The following is a 16,140-nucleotide window of genomic DNA, read 5'->3' as shown; positions in this document are numbered from 1 at the left end:
CACCTGTCTCTGCAGGCTTGTTCAGAGGTGCAATGGGCAGGTGCCCCAACGTTTGCATTTTAGGCACAAAGCGGAGGGGGGTGCGGGTTTGGGGTTCCTGCGCTGAAGCTAAGGTGATCACTGTTGGGACAGGGGCTAAGTTCTAGCGGGTCTCTTAGCTCTAGAGGGTTGGGGGCGGGGAAAGGGGATCTGCTCACAGACAAATGCCGAGTTCTCCTGGTCAGTGCTGGGGCCCTGGGGGTCACGTGGATACAGCTGCGGCTGTACACAGGAGTGTGTACACAGGTGTACCCGCAGGTCTTCGCCCCCTCTTGCCAGCCGGCTGGCGCGGTGACGGTGACCTCATTACCGCCTCCGCAAAGGCCCCTTGAAATCCCTCCGCCGTCGCATTTGGCTGCTCTAAGTGATGGGAACGGCCTGCGCTTCCTGATCAATCGCTTAAAATTCAGGGTCGGCTCGCTCGCGGGAGAGGGCTGCCTGCCAGCCCCACGCACCGCGCTCTGCCGCCTCCCCCCTACACCCCCTCCTTGCTTTGGGGTGGGGGGGGGCTGCGATACTGCCGTATTGGAAAACATCCCCGCGCTGGCTGGGGGGCCCGGTGGGGCCAGCGCTGGAAGCCGTTCCACTCGAGCAGATGGCTGTGAAACTTTGGCGGCGAGATAAATTGGGTCTGACGGCGTGAGGCCGGCTCACAGATGGGCGGGATTCTCACGCCGGCCCCCGCGTCCGGCCCGGCCGCCGGCAGGGCCGGCGCCGCTAGAACCCCCTTCGGGCACCCGCCTGCCCAGCAAAAGCCTTCGAGGGGCCAATAGCCTCTCTCCGCCGGAGGCGCCCTCGGTCACACTCCTTCCGGCCCCAGATCTCCCCAGAGACAAGCCCAGAGGGAGGGGCAGCCCCCAGTTCCCCCGCCCCCCGTCACCTCCGCCAAGCTGGCAGCTGGGCTTTCCCCCTCCTCTGCCATCCGCAGAGGCCTGAAGCGTGAAGGTTAACAGCTGGGGGGGAGGCTGCGTCTCCCTCCCTCACCCCCTCTCTGCTGCAGCCCCGCCCACCTGCCAGCCCTGGGGATGTCGTAAACAGGGCTGTGAGGTGTGTGTTGGGGGACGGGGTGGGGGGTGCTGAAGGGAGGGAGAAAAGAGAGAGCCAGACAAAGAGAGGAAGTGAAAATGAGCAAGAAGGGAGGAGAGACCTAAGCAGAGACCGAGGGACAGAGACAACCAGAGACCGAGACAGGCAAAGAAAGAAATGAGACGGAGAGGTAGAGATAGACACCCACAGAGAGAGGAAGGAGGGAGGGACCTCAGAGCCAGCGAGGAGAAACACAAAGAGAGTGGGGGGGGGAGGTGAAGGATAGGATGAGTGGACGAGAAACAGGGACGCCTCGAGCTGAGGGTGATCGCTGGGGGTGGGGACGAGCATAGGTTGGGGGACAGGGCGCGGCCCTAGTCTACCCCCGCCCCCCACCAAGAGAACCGCGGCCCAGAATGTCGCCTGCCCCAGGCCACGTCCTCCATCCCAACACGACTTCCCCGCCTCGGTTTCCCGGGGAGTGCCAGTAAAAGGGGGATTGGGGGGGGCGGTGGAGTGGGGAGCTGCAAGGCCATCACTCTGCCGCGGAGCCCCTGTCGAGCCGACTCCCAGGCGCATCAGTCCAGCGGGCAGATATCGATCCGGCCCAGCGAAGCTCGATACCCGCGGCCTGCAGCCCGCGCTGCAGCGGTCCTACAAAGAAGAGGAGGGAGTTCACTCCCCCGGCCGCCCCCCCCCCAAGAAGTCTGTGCCGGAATAAACCTCCAGAGTCCGGTGCACTCGCCTCCGCCTGTCCCTAAGTGGCCCGACTCGGCGGTCCAGGCACCCTGCCGCAGGGGAATGGCCCGGGTGACCCCCCAGCCCCGCCTCCTGCAGGGCGCAAGGGGCCAGAGGGAAAAATCTTTGCGGAGTTGATGAAGTTGAAGTTTCGTAAAGGGCGTGAAGGAGACAGCCAATCAGCGACTGCTCATTTACATGGGCTTTCTGATTGGCTCTCACGGTGCCTCTTTAGAATGTTACTTTGAAACCTTAAGAAAACGTTGAGCCAAGTCCCGCTGCCGAAAGGGAGGGAGCCGCTCAGACCCCTCAAGTTCCTGTAGGAACCCCCAGGCCAGCTCTGATGGGAGGTGGGGAACTGAGATATGGTCTCGCCCAACCCTCAAGATACAGAACACCGCCTTGAGGCCAGAGGGTCAGAGAGATGGAGATTGGCCTGGACCCAGGCACTAGGTTCTGCCCAGCACCCTGCCAGGTGCCCATCTCCTTACGGCTCTACGTGTAGTCAGGGGTCATTTCAGACTGGAGGTCTCAAGAGGAGAGAGAAGGCCTGGCCTGGCTTGCAGGTGAGAAACTAATAGTGCAGAGTCTTGTCTGTAGCAGGAGCAGTGTGGGTGGTGTCACCCAGTTCTGCAAGCCTCCAAAGAATCCAGCTTCAAAGGTAGGCCCAATCGGCTCCCCAGCTGACTCTCAGGCCAACCTGACCTTGAGTCCTAGACAGCCAGGCACGACGAAGGCTTGGGAGCACAGGGACAGGCTGAAGCCTCAGGGGGCTGGAGAAGTGGGCTTGCTCTGTGCAGAGTCTGGGACCAGGCTACCCTAGCAGCCTAGTAACTGGTCCTAGAACACAAAGGTCCACCCTGACCTGAGCCACTCTTGCGGAGAGAGGAGAGGTCTGGACGCTGGTAGCTGTGAGTAGAGAACTGGTTTCTGTCTTGAGGCCTCCACCCTGCCCTCCCCCTCTCGCTGGGAAAAAGGTCCCCAGGGTTGCCATTTTCAAATCTGGCTCAGCTTCCAGGCCCACACCCCTCCCTGGGGCCCAGCACTAATGACTCAGGCCTGGGGGGGGGGGGGAAGGGTTTCTAAAGGGGGATGGGGGACCAGGGCCGAGTTTGTAACTGAGGCTGAAGAGAAATCCCTCCACCTCCCGCCTATGGCAAATGAGGAGACAGGAGGGAAAATTCACTCTAGTGGGCTCCAACCCCACCCCAGTTCTTTCCCAGTGATGTCGCCTGGAGACGTAGTTCTGTCATTCAACTCCAAGGAGCCTGCATGCAGAACCTCAAGGATATGTGAAAGAGAGGCTGGCCCTGAGTGCTTGTACACGTGCAGCTGCTCCTGTGACAGGTTATACACTCAGTCCTATGGGATCCTGAGCAGCAGCACAGGCTGGAGCAAACACACCTTGTTTGCAGAAGACTCAGGGACCCCACTGTCGGTGCCCACCACCGCCTGCCAAGCCCTGGAACTCAGCCTCCTAATATGCTAAATTTGCTGTGTGACTCTGGGCACAGCTCACACATCTCTGAGCCTCAGGCCTCTCTTTCAGTCCATGCTCCCCTGAACACACCATTCCCAGAGGAGGCAGCTGCAGAGAAACCCTAGAAGCAGGGGCAGAGTCCAAGAGGGGCCTGGGAGGGCCTTCTCAGAAGCCCAGCTGGTTCAGCCTGTGGTCCAGGAGTCCAGGGGGACAGGGACAAGACTGCCAAGTGCCACGGTTCTCACCCATTTTCAGAATCTCATCTCTCCCCCTCCTTCCTGCCCACCTCACAAATGACAGGAGGCTGCGTTGGGGCAGGAACAGGGGGCTGCATGTGCATGTGTGTGTGCGTGTGGACGTGGACGCGTGTGAGGAGGGTCTGAGAGCCCCCCTCCGCCCCCTCCCCCATTGCACTCTGAGAAGCTGAGATAATCCCGCACCATCTGTCTTGTGTTGCTAACCCGCTCAGCCGGACAGCTGCCTGGGCCACGGCTCTGCAGGCTAGCGGGTGTGGGGCACCGGGGGAGCTAGCCAGCTCTGAGGGCCTAGCAGCAGGACACGCAGGCCTCCCACCCGGCTACACCCACCCACCTGCCCCATTCTCCGGAGGGGGTAAGTGAGGCTGGAGAAGGAACGGGGAGGCCCTGCTCCACTCCTGCTTCCGACCAGGGGAAGGAGGAGAGGCATGGAAATCCCTCCCAGGGCTGGAGGCTGGGGGCAGACCCTGGCAGAACGGATCCTGCTGACTGGAGCCGTCCACATAGACGTGGGCACACACCCCTCTGATGGGAGAGGTACAGCGGGGACAAGCCAGGCCTTCTGGGCCCGGGGAAGGGGAGGAGGAGCCATGTCCCCAGCCCCTGGCAGGCCGGTGTCCAGGCCTCCAATGGCCAACTTCCCAACCCAAAGAGGCGAAGACAGGCTCACAGGCTTGCTCGGTGGGTAAAGCTGAGCGGGCAGGCCCTGCACCGCGAGGTCTCAGGACCATCGTCAACCCCACTCTTCTGCTGAGGAAGCTGAGGCGCAGCAAGCGAGGGAGGGGGCTCACCCGGCTCACTGCAGGGAGCGGCACGACTGGGACTCGGACCCAGGCATCAGGTTCCAGCAGCGCTGGCCCTGTCCCCAGCTCTATCGGTCCCCCACAAAAATCAAGTCCCTCGCCTGCCTCACATCCCCTACCTGTAGCTCTCCTCCCGTGAGGCAGTGAGGTTCCGCCGGCCAAAGCCAGGCGAGCCCCCTCCCAGCAGCACAGTCCCAGCACTCGCACAGGCTGGTCGGGCCTCGCCAAGCCAGGCCTAAGGAAGAGTGAAGCCATGGAGCCAAGGGTGGCCCCCCAAGTCCCCCCTCCCTGTCGACCTTCCCTCAGCCCCTCACATGCACAGGTGCTTCCACAGACACACACAATCCAGTAGATGGTACACTCATCTGGCCACACATGAGCGTGCCGGTAAACACAAGCCCAGCCACCCACACTTTGCTCGCACACGTACAAACTCACAGATACAAACGCCAACTCAGACAGCCCCCCACATCCTCACACCAATACACGGAGCTCACCCAAGCTCGCCCCTCACCCCATGCGCCCACCCCCACCCTGTACTCCAAGCTGCCCCACACTGGCCAGTCACCCTCCAGGCGGGCCCGTGGGAAGGCAGGAGCGGGGGTCAGGCAGGGGGGGAGGTCTGCTCCACACCCCCCGCCTATGGGTGGGGGCCCTCCAGCAAGAGTGGACTCCTGCCCCCTGGCCCAGCCCCCCCTTAAGACCTTGGGGGGCTGCTACCCGGCCACAGAGGCAGGTCCCCCGCCTCTCACCCACAAGGGCTCTTGGCTGTCCCGGGCTGGGCGGGAGGAAAGCGACCAGCGGGAGGGAACCGCCTCTCCTCCCGGGGTCTCAGCTTGGAGGATATGAGACATGGCTAGTCTGGCAGGGGTCTCAGCGCCCAAGGGCAGGGACTGCCGGGCCTGTCCATGACCTGGCCGCCACCCGCCCTTCTTCCCCTGAAGGTGAAGGCGTCTGGAAATAGAGCTGCTGGAGCCTGCCTCCCAGATGGCCGTCCCCTCCAGAGCACGTGGTACCCCCTCCGCAGGCTGAGCCTGGCTTCCCTGCACCCGGGGGGGGGGGGTGGCCACGACCCTCCCACCCTCGCCCCCTCTCGGTGTATCCCAGCCACGCACGCAGCCTCACTCACACACGCACCGTCACACCCACGCATCCTCACACGTCCACACGCACTCACACTGTCACTCATAGGGTCACACTCACAATTCGCACAGTTCTCCTCGCTCATTCACATGCCTGCACACGCTGTCACACACACCCGCATGCTCTCACACGCTATCGCTCTCTCACACTCAGGCACACCCACACCCTGGAAAGGGTGAAGTTCAGGGCCCCTGAGGTCGGCAGAGCCCCGGCAGAGGCTCGGAGGCAGGTGCTGACAGCCTGGCATGCAGGGGAGGCAGGGGCGGCGCCGAAGCCAAATAATTCAGGGTGGGGGCACTGCCAGCTGCAGGGAAAGCTCGGTGGCTGGACTGTTCTGGGAAGATCACTCGTGGTGTTTTGAGGAGAATCAGCCCTGAGTGGGGATTCGGTGAATTCACAGAGGGTGTCTGACATGGGCTTTCACTTTTCATCCTCACCAGGCAGTTGCACGCAGGGATTGCAGCCCCATTTTACAGACGAGGAAACTGAGGCTCGGAGGAGGAAGAGGTTTGCTCAAGGCTGTAAAGTGGGCTCCTCCAAGCTCCTACGTGCATCTTTCTCGCCCACAGACACACACTCACACACCCTGGGGAGCTGTTCCTCCGGGCGCTGTGCCTAGATGGAGATGAGAGGCCCCCAGCCGCCTGAGGACACTGGAGTGCACTGCTGGGACCGGTTCCAGGAAGCACCCTGGCCCAGGACCTGCGCGTAGTAGGTGCTCAGCTGCTGCCTGCCAAATGAGGGCCCTGTGCAGGGGTAGGTAGCACACAGGAAGCCACTTAGAGGTTTCTAGACATCCCGGAGCCTCGGCTTCCTCAACTGTAAGACAGATGCTCAGTGTCCTCACCTCTTGGGTGGTTGGTAAAAAGCAACCGGAAAAACACACGTAAAGCAGTTCGCGTGGGTCTGGCCTCTGGAGGGGCCCCATCACAGGTCAGACTGATGCATATAGCTTTGCCACAACGAGTCCGCCACCAAGTCCGTGTACACGCAGCTCCCTCTGCCTAGGGCACCCCCGACTCTCCTCTGCTGATGCCACATATCTCTGCGTCTCCTCTTCAAGGCCGAGTGCATCTGCCACTTCCTCCAGGACAACAGCCGTGGTCTCCTGCCACATCCAGCACCCCCCTGGCACCCCGGTGGCTGGCCTTGCATGCTGAGAGTGGGCCCAGCCTGCCTGGCTCAGGGCCTGCACACAGTAGGTGCTCCTGTGCTGCCTGCTGGTCTGACCGCCCTGTACCAGGTCAGCACACAGCAACCAGCAGTTAGGGCGCTTCTGCAGTTAAAATAAACCCCTGAGGTCATGGTCTGTTCTCTCTGCAAAAACAAAAATATCCAACTGCTTGTGTCTGGTGAGACCCACAGCAAGAGCAGGCGTGACGGCTTCACCACCCAGAGGCCAAGCATCCGGCTCCCAGCCGGGTCCCCATCTGAAAGGGCACCTGCCCAGGCCCGGGGTGACACTTAGAGGCAGTTGGCATGGGACGAGTGTGCCCCATGAGAAAGGTGGGCGCTCTGCTCCCCGGTGCCTTGAGCTCTGAGGAGCCTGCAAAGCATTCTCCATATTTGATTCACGATAAAAAACACAGTAAACCATAGACCCAAAACTTGTATGTTGGCTGAAATTAAAATAGCTTCTTGCTCCGTTTTCTGGTTTCGATATTCTGGATCAGCTCATGGAAGCTGAATCAGGCAAGGTGTCTGTCCCTCTTGTTTGTGTTTCTTGCTGCCCCTGCTTGGCTGGGCAAGCAGCACATGCTTGGTGGCCCCTCTGGAGCAGACCCTGGCTGGGTCTGGGAGGTGGGGGACCCCCTGGCCCTGCGCTCCTGAGGCTGATCCCCTCACTCCTGGGCCTTCCAGCACCCCCCGGCCCCCCCTCTTCCGGGGAACCTTGCGGCTGGGCCCGTGCCTGCGGCGAGTCTCACCCCAGTATTATTTTAGTCGCAGACAGACACGAGGCAGATGGTGACAACATCCCTTCCCCGCTCCCCACTGACGAGCTGTTGCCGCCCTGAAGCCTCAGGGTTCTTCTCCCTCAGGAATATTTCAATCCGGACTCGGTGGCTAAATGCGGCTGCTCTTGTGAGACGCGGACACATCTGCTCTTCCTCCTCCCCACCCCCACCCATTTCCTGGGCTGAGCAGAGAGCCCCGGGGCCGCCTGCCCACCTCCGTTCTGCCCCATCCCCTGAGCCGCCCTCGTGGACCAGGCCCCACGCCCTGCGCACTGTACCATGGGGGGTGGGCAGGGGGCAATTATCGTGCCCACCTTACCGAGGAGGAAGCCGAGGCTCCGAGTGAAACAGGGCCCCATCCCAGCTCACAGAGCCAGACCAGCAGCGTTCCCGGGGGTCCAACTGCGCCCTGGAGATGGAAGGTAACTTCCCTCCCCTCACCTGCATGTCCACCTGGCCACCTCTATGCACAGCCTTTGGGGACCACCCCAGGCACCCCGCCTTCCCTGCAGAGCAACCAGGAGCTCACTATTGAGTTGCTGTATCCACTCCCCTCATCAGCCATCACCCAGGGGGGCACAAGGCTAGCCAAGCTTCCCGTGCCCACCCCCTTGCCCTGCTGGTCCTGTAGCTGAGTGAGCACGTAGGGCAAGGGCAGCGTGGCTCTGGCGTGAGACAGGCCTGGTTTCGAATCCCAGCTTTGCCAAGCCTTTGGGCAAATCCATGAACCCCTCAGGATCTGGGTCTTCTGCTGTGAAACACACGGCTGGCCCCTCTCCCCTCCCCCAATCCAGGGAGGTTAACTGCTCTATTCCTAGAACCCAAAGCAGGGCCGGGAACGGAACGCATGCTCAATCAATATTTGCTGAATGACTGACACAGGTCATGAACTTAGCATCAGGCCTGACGCATCAGGTCCTACCTGCAGCCCCAGCCCAACACTGTGTGGGCCCAGCTCTGCCTCTGTGGTCCCCTGCGAGCCAAAGTGAGTCGTTCCTCTGACCCCTGCCCAAACCCCACAACAAAAAGCACTCGGAGCCTTAGGGAGACAGGCCCAGGGCCCTGGGACACCAGCACTAGGCTCCAACCCCAGCAAGGTGTGCACGTGGGCCAAGGTTGTCCTGCTTCCCTCAGGCCTCCTTTCCAGCCCGCCACCCCGACTGGCCAGGGGCTCCCGGGGGGGTTTGTGATGCTCTCTGGGCCAGTGAGGACACGGCTGTTTCCAGTCAGCCCTCCTGGCTGTGGGGGCCCCTATCCCAGCACGGTCGCCACCCCAGCGCCTCAGCAGGCCTTCTTCTGGGGCTGGGCCAAGACAAGCACTGACAAACCATCACACGAAAACACCCACCCACCCCAGGGACGCTCCCAGCCCCCAAAGATGTACAAAACCATACACACAAAGGCACACCTCCCGGCTACAGGCACAGAACCAAACTACACACGGCCGGAAGTACACGGCAGGGTTCATGAGCTCACAAGCACCCGGACCACAGAGAACACCACGGTGCCAGAGTCACGAACACACATGTCACGCAGCACAGCCACGAACACCCGTACAGGCCCGGCACCCAGCCCGCGAGGCCAGCAGGGTGCAGACATCAGCTGGCACAGAGTCCGAGGTCTGTCTCCCCATGTCAGGCCCGGCCAGGTGCCGAGCCCCCGCAGCTCAGGGGACAAGGGGGAGCAGGCCGAGGGAGCCGCGGGAGAAGGAGAAGGGCAGGCCAGGCCCGAGACAGACGTGGGGGCAGTCCCTGCTCAGGGGCAGCTCTGCAGCCCCACGTTCGCAGCACTCAGGCCCGGGCCTTATCACACACTGAGACGCCACCTCCACCACCCGCTCCCTCCTGCTGCCACCTCTGCCCAGGTCACCCTCACGTGCCTGCAGGGCGCAAGAAACCGGGCGAGGCTAGTCATTGTCACCACAAAAGCCAATACAAAGGGAAAGAGAAGCTAAATATCAGTGCAGGGACGTCCGGAGACACTTTTCCGCAGGGGATTCTGGGCAGCAGACCACACTCCGCCGGTCATGGTCAGGGTGGAGGAATCCATCTAAGTGGCCCCATGTCAGCCCACGCTAAGGACACAGACCTGAGGCCAGCTGGCATGGGAAGGCCTCCTGGTGAACCACCAGGGCCCCCTCTCTGGCCCACCCATCCCCTCTCCCATCAACACCATGGCTTTGGGACCGTCATTTGAGCCCCTTCGTTATCTGGCCTCGTCCTGAGTTCTTTTCTCTAGGCCTTTGCCAGCGCTGCTCTTCCACCAAGAAGGCCCCCGCTCCCACCTTTTGGCATTCCGCCCATCCATCAAATCAGTGCCACCTCCCCCGGGACGCCGCCCCAGTCCCTGCCAAGAAAAGAGTCCTTACTTCGTTGCTGGAATGAGCAAGGAGGAGCCATGGGGGTTCCGCTGGGCCTTAGGGTCCCACTCAGTGGAATCTGTAGCACACAGCACAGCACCACCTAGAACACAATGATGGAAAATAACCCGCTACAGGAGTCTCCGAGACCTCCTCAGAGCGAGATGAGGTCAAAATGATTTTATGAATGACACTGAAACTTTTTACTGTGTCAAGATTTGCAATGATGGTGCAAAAGTAATAGTGGCTAAGACTGTTGGTGCCTTAGCACAAACCAAGGTAGTGACACCAAACTATACTAGGATTCATTGTATATGTCACTGTCGGGAGCTTCCATTAAAAAAGGAGGGGGGAGTTCCCGTTGTGGCGCAGTGGAAATGAATCCGACTAGGAACCATGAGGTTGCGGGTTCAGTCCCTGGCCTTGCTCAGTGGGTCAAGGATCTGGCATTGCTGTGAGCTGTGGTGTAGGTCACAGACGTGGATTGGATCCTGCGTTGCTGTGGCTGTGGTGTAGGCCGAAGGCCACAGTTCCAATTTGACCCCTAGCCTGGGAACCTCCATATGCCGCAGGTGCGGCCCTAAAAAAGACAAAAAAGGAAAGGGGCAGTTCTCGTTGTGGTGCATCAGAAATGAATCCGACAAGGAACCATGAGGTTGTGGGTTCCATCCCTGGCCTTGCTCAGTGGGTTAACAATCTGGCATTGCCATGAGCTATGGTGTAGTTCACAGACATGGCTCAGATCCCGTGTGGCTGTGGCATAGGCCGGCAGCTGTAGCTCCGATATGACCCCTAGCCTGGGAACCTCCATATGCCATGGGTGCAGCCCTAAAAAGAAAAAAAAAACAACAACAACAAAAAAAAACCACTTAAGAATGTCTTTGTCAAAGTGAAGCAGTAAAGTTATTAATTTTATTAAATCCCAACCATGTGTACACATCTATTTAACACTGTGTGCAATGATACGGGAAATTCATAAAAAATAGTCTGTAACATACCAAAGTATAATTTCTACCTCAAGAGAAACTACTTCTGCAGTTGAGTTACAAGCTAAACTAGCTGCTTTTCTATGGAACTTGACAAGAAAGCCTAGCAAACTTTAGACATGGATTTTGACAGATATATCTCAAAAATAACCAAGTAAGCTTGTCACTTCAAAGGAAACAACTACAGTATTTATTGCCAATGATAAAACTATATACTTTTTGGGCTTTTTAGGGCCATACCCACAGTATACGCAGGTTTCTAGGCTAGGGGTCGAATTGGAGCTGTAGCCACCAGCCTACACCACAGCCACGTCAGATCTGAGCCACATCTGTAACCTATGCCACAGCTTGTAGCCAACCCACTGAGCAAGGCCAGAGATTGAACCCACATCCTCATGGATACTAGTAAGGTTCTTAACTCTCTGAACCACAATGGGAACTCCAAAATTCTATTTTTTAAAGTGAAAATTTGAATTTTGGATTACTTGTATAGGTCACTATAAATTTGACAGTTTTCTGGGTACATTTCTGATGAAATTGGTGGTGATATCAATGGATGTGGTTATTTAACATTACACAGTGAAATGCATTAACAATTGAGAGACCTGCATAACTCAGTGAATTAATATTTTCTAAATGCCAATGCATAATGTTGTAAAATGATGCACAGGGAGTTCTCTTGTGGTGCAGCAGGTTAAGGATTCAGCATTGTCACTGCAGAGGCTCAAGTTGCTTTTTTTTCTTTTTCTTTTTCTTTTTTTTTTTTTTTGACTTTTAAAGGGCACACGGAGGTTCCCAGGCTAGGGGTCAAATAGGAGCTGTAGCCACTGGCCTGCACCACAGGCAGAGCAACAGGGGATCCAAGTGGCATCTGTGACCTATGCCATAGCCCACGGCAATGCTGGATCCTTAACCCACTGAGCGAGGCCAGGGATCGAACCTGCATCCTCGTGGATGCTAGTCAGATTCGTTTCCACTGAGCCACGACAGGAACTCAAGTTGCTACTGTGGTGTGGAGTCAATCCCTGGGCCTGGGAACTTCCACATGCCACACACACGGCCAAATAAATAAATAAATAAAATTATGCATGGGCAAAGGATCTAGATAGACAAATGGACTTTCTATGTAATAGAATATATAAGGCTCACCGATAGGATTTCAGATTCTTCATGGCAACTAACCTTTACGAAACTCCTACTTGTCAAGTTTTGGTGTAGTATCAAATTATCTGAAAAGACTATGAATATACGCCTCGTTCTTCCAAACAGAAATCCGCATGAGGCCAAGTTTTCTTCGTGTACTCCAGCGACAACAACAAAAATATACCACAACAGATTGAAAGCAAAAGCAGATAGGAGAATCCAAAGCCAAGGAGGCTGTTTGCTCTATTAAGCCAGATATTAATGAGATTTGCCAAAATGTAAAGACAACACCACTCCTCTTGCCAATTTTACTTTGTTCCAGAAAAAAAAGCTATTTGTCATAAAAGTATATTATCTATGTTAACCTGTAGTAGAATTATTTACTGTTATTTTTTAGATGAATGAATAAGTACATGTTTAAATTTTCTCAGGGTTTTTTTGTTTTTTTTTTTTTGGTCTCTTTGTCTTTTTTAGAGCCACACCCACGGCATATGGAGGTTCCCAGGCTAGGGGTCGAATCAGAGCTACAGCTACCAGCCTACACCACAGTCACAGCAATGTTGGATCCGAGCCGCATCTGCAACCTACACCACAGCTCATGGCAAAGCCAGATCCTCAAGCTACTGAGCCGGGCCAGGGATCAAACTGCAACCTCATGGTTCCTAGTTGGATTCATTTCCATTGTGCCACAATGAGAACTCCCCAAACATCGTAAGTCTCGATGGATGGAACCCGCATCAACAAAAGCTCTTTGGGGTCCTTGGCAATTACTAAGCCTGTGAAGGAGTCTGGAGAAAAAAAAGGTTAACAATTGCTGCTCCAGCGCTTCCACAGCAGGAAAGACTAGGAAGAGACTTGAAGAAACACCTACATCAGCAAAGACAGGCGGTGACCAAAAGGGGTTCCTGGAGCTGTTCTTTGAAGAGTTCTCAGCCTTACCCCCCACCTCTGGCCTTAGAGTCCGAGGAGGGAGGGCTTGGAGCTAGGGGGAGGGGAGCCCATGACTTCACGGTGGGGGTTCCCGCAGAAGCTTCTGGGAGGCCCTGATGCCCCTGTGCTGCCGTGGAAGGGCGGTGAGTGTGGAGAGGGGAGACCCCAGCAGACCTCCCGGCAAACACAGGCTAAAACCCTGCTCGGGAGCTCTGGCCCTTCCCAGCCAGCCTCCGTCCTTACTCCCCGCCACCCACCAAAAGGATTTGAGCCTTAAAATTATCGTCACCAGTGCGCAGCAGACAATACAGAGGGGACATTATGCGCTTAGAGAGAGGCCTCGTTGTTGGTGCCACCGGGAGACACAGCAGCGCTCTGTTCTGAGCAGGCTGGGGGCTGCTCACGTGCTCCACCCCAGACCCTCACACCCCGAAGCACATCCTCACCCCAGGGCACACTCAGACTCGCCCGGGTACCCGGCAGGCACATGCTGCTGCACCCAGGGGCCTTGGGAGATACCCCGCTGCCATCCCCCAGCCCACCCCCGTCCCGCTCACCGCCGCCTACACGCGACCTGCCCTAGATCCTCACTGCCAGCCCCGTGGCACGGGGATCTTCGCCTGGGGAGCCCTGATGGGGTGCTGGGGACACAAGACAGCCACATCATGGGGACCCGGAGGACGCCCTGCCCTGCCCTGCCCCGCCTGGCCAGGATCGCAGGGCACTGAAACCAGCAGCCGCCTAGGCCGGGCCAGACGTGCCTAGACCCACAGAGGCGCACAAAGGCTGCCTTGTTGCTTTGCCAAACCCTCCCGGCTCTGGAGTGGGAGGGAGGCACAGGGCAACGGGTGCCCCTACCCCCGGCTCCTGGGCTGGCCCTGGAGCAAGATGGACTTTAACCTCTTAGGTCACCCCTCCCCTGCGGGGGCCAGCGGGCAAAGGGGGGACCAGCCAAAGCCAGCGGAGGGGCGGGGGAGCCCCAGGCCCAGGGCTTAAACTCCGCCCAAGGTCCTTTTGTTTCTCCTGAGCTGGGGTCTCTCTAACCTCGCACAGGTAGGTTGTCCCCTCTGCCTGGAACTCCCCCCTCCCCTTGTTAGGGGCTGGTTCAGTTTCCTTTAGGACGCTCTTTAGAAAGACCCTCCTTCAAGAAGCCCCCCTGACCCCTGGGCTTCCCACCAAACACGGAGCTCCAGGTGCCCGCAGGAGAAAGCCCGGCACTGCCCAGTGTCCCCGCTCACGGACACTGGCAGGACTGGATGAGCGGGCATGGCCAGACCCACGGACTCAGGGGCCTCTCATGTCCCAAGACCTTGCTGTGGCGGGGGTGGGGGTTACTAGCCCAAATCAGAGACCAGGACAGCCACCGTCACCCCCACCAGGTGACACAGAGGGAAATCCTCGGCGGAGCCTGCTTTCCCACCTCCAAGCCAAGGACACCTTCCCGTCCATCCACCTGCCGGCCAAGTCCTGCTCAGCAAAGGGGTAGTTGGTTTTATTTTTTTATTTAATGTTTACAGCGTACTTACTGCCCGGCAGGCACTGCTCTCAGGGATATTTCCATGTGTTAACTCCATGAATCCTCACCCCAACCTTTTGAGGTAAGCATTCTTTTTTTTTTTTTTTTTTTTGCTTTTTAGGGCCGCACCCACAGCACATGGACGTTCCCAGGCTAGGGGAGCTACACCACAGCTACAGCAACACCAGATCCGAGCCGTATCTGCGACCTACACCACAGCTCATGGCAATGCTGGATCCTTAACCCACTGAGCGAGGCCAGGGATGGAGCCGCAACCTCATGGTTCCTAGTCGGATTTCTTTCTACTGTGACCCGTCAGGGAACTCCCGAGTTTTGTTTTGTTTTTTCATCCTTGCTGTGCTTTACTTTCCTCATCTTAAAAATGAGAATAAGGGAGTTGCCATTGTGACTCAGCAGAAACGAATCTGATTAGGAACCATGAGGTCTCGGGTTCGATTCCTGGCCTCACTCAGTGGGTTAAGGATCTGGCATAGGTTGCAGATGTGGCATGGATCCCACGTGGCTGTGGCTGTGGCTGTGGTGCAGGCCAGCAGCTACAGCTCTGATTCGACCCCTAGCCTGGGAACCTCCATAGGCTGTGGGTGCAGCCCTAAAAAAAAAAATCTCTCACGAAGCCACACAGCTAGTAGGTGATGGAGCTATAACTGGAACTCGGTAAGCCCCTTCCAGGCAGCCTTTCCCGGCCCCTCAGACCGGATTAAGGGCTTTTGCCGGGAGCAACCCCAGCCTCGGATGGCTGAGATGGAAGAGCTGTCCCCTAGTTCGGCTTGCCTCTGTTGGTGGTGCCCCTTGAAGGGACGCATTTGGGGGTGGGGTTCAGGGGCCCAGCTCCTAACACAAACCTGAGCCATGGGGACTAAACAACCTTAAGCTCAGGAGGGTGGCTGAGCTCCCAGTACCCAGGGGGAGAGGAGGCGGGCGCTGTTCAGAAAGGCCCAAGGGGTTCTCTCCCCTCCCAAGGCTGCACCCCATCCGCTTTGTCAGCACGCAAGGCCTCTGCTGTCACTGAGTACATGGGGCTGCAGAAAACTGGGCGGGCGGGGGGGTCACCAGGTGCCACAGGAACACCTGGAGTCCCAGCTGCTCCCAGGTCCCTGTGTCCCCCCCCGCACCGCCCCCCATGCAAAGGTCTCCCGAAACCCTCAGGCACTGAGAACTAAAACGAGAGAGACATCTCTTGGTCCCATGGCCCAATCTTTACATCCAATCTTCCAAACCGGGAGACAGTCTCTCCAGCCAATCCAGGGCTTCCAAACGGACACTCGGACCCCCACCAGCGGAGAGGGACACCTGGGCACCCCAGGGACAAGCCAGGCTGCAGCCCCCTCACACTTCAGGGCTGCCCTCTGGATAGAGCCTCCCTCTCTGAGAAGCTCCACGTCCAGCGGCCGAAGGACACAGAGGCAAGCCCCGGGCTCCCACCTGCTGTCTCTGTGTTTATAAAGCAGGACCGGCTTCCCTCCCCAGAGAAAGAGCCCAGAGATGGGGCCACAGGAATCTCGGCCTCCGTCTTCCCTGCCGAAATCAGCCTGAACGGCACCCCGAGGAGTGGGTGGGAAAGGGGACAGGTCGTTAAGAACAGAGGCCCCATCAGACTCCTGGGGACAGCCCCTTCCCCACCTCATCGCAGCTCTCCCCGCTGCCCCTGGGGAGCCGAACTGCTGCCACGGCAGCTCAGACCTGCTCTCCCCTGTGAAGGCAGCCAGAGACCAGGCTTCCCTCTGGGGAAGGGGCTGGGGTCTCC

The 16,140-nt window shown here is 58.2% G+C and overlaps 1 long non-coding RNA gene across 1 annotated transcript in view; it reads right to left on the bottom strand.

Moving 5' to 3' along the window:
- Positions 1-16,140, bottom strand: part of LOC110259504 — a 63,147-nt gene that overhangs the window by 19,870 nt on the left and 27,137 nt on the right. Inside the window, exon 5 of the long non-coding RNA XR_002341939.1 lies at positions 9,810-9,903. This is a non-coding gene — a long non-coding RNA (uncharacterized LOC110259504). The remainder of the gene's footprint in view (positions 1-9,809; positions 9,904-16,140) is intronic.

The sequence above is a fragment of the Sus scrofa genome, chromosome 2 (assembly GCF_000003025.6).
Source record: "Sus scrofa isolate TJ Tabasco breed Duroc chromosome 2, Sscrofa11.1, whole genome shotgun sequence".
Taxonomy (NCBI): Eukaryota; Metazoa; Chordata; class Mammalia; order Artiodactyla; family Suidae; genus Sus; species Sus scrofa.
This window is presented reverse-complemented; position numbering and strand designations above follow the sequence as displayed.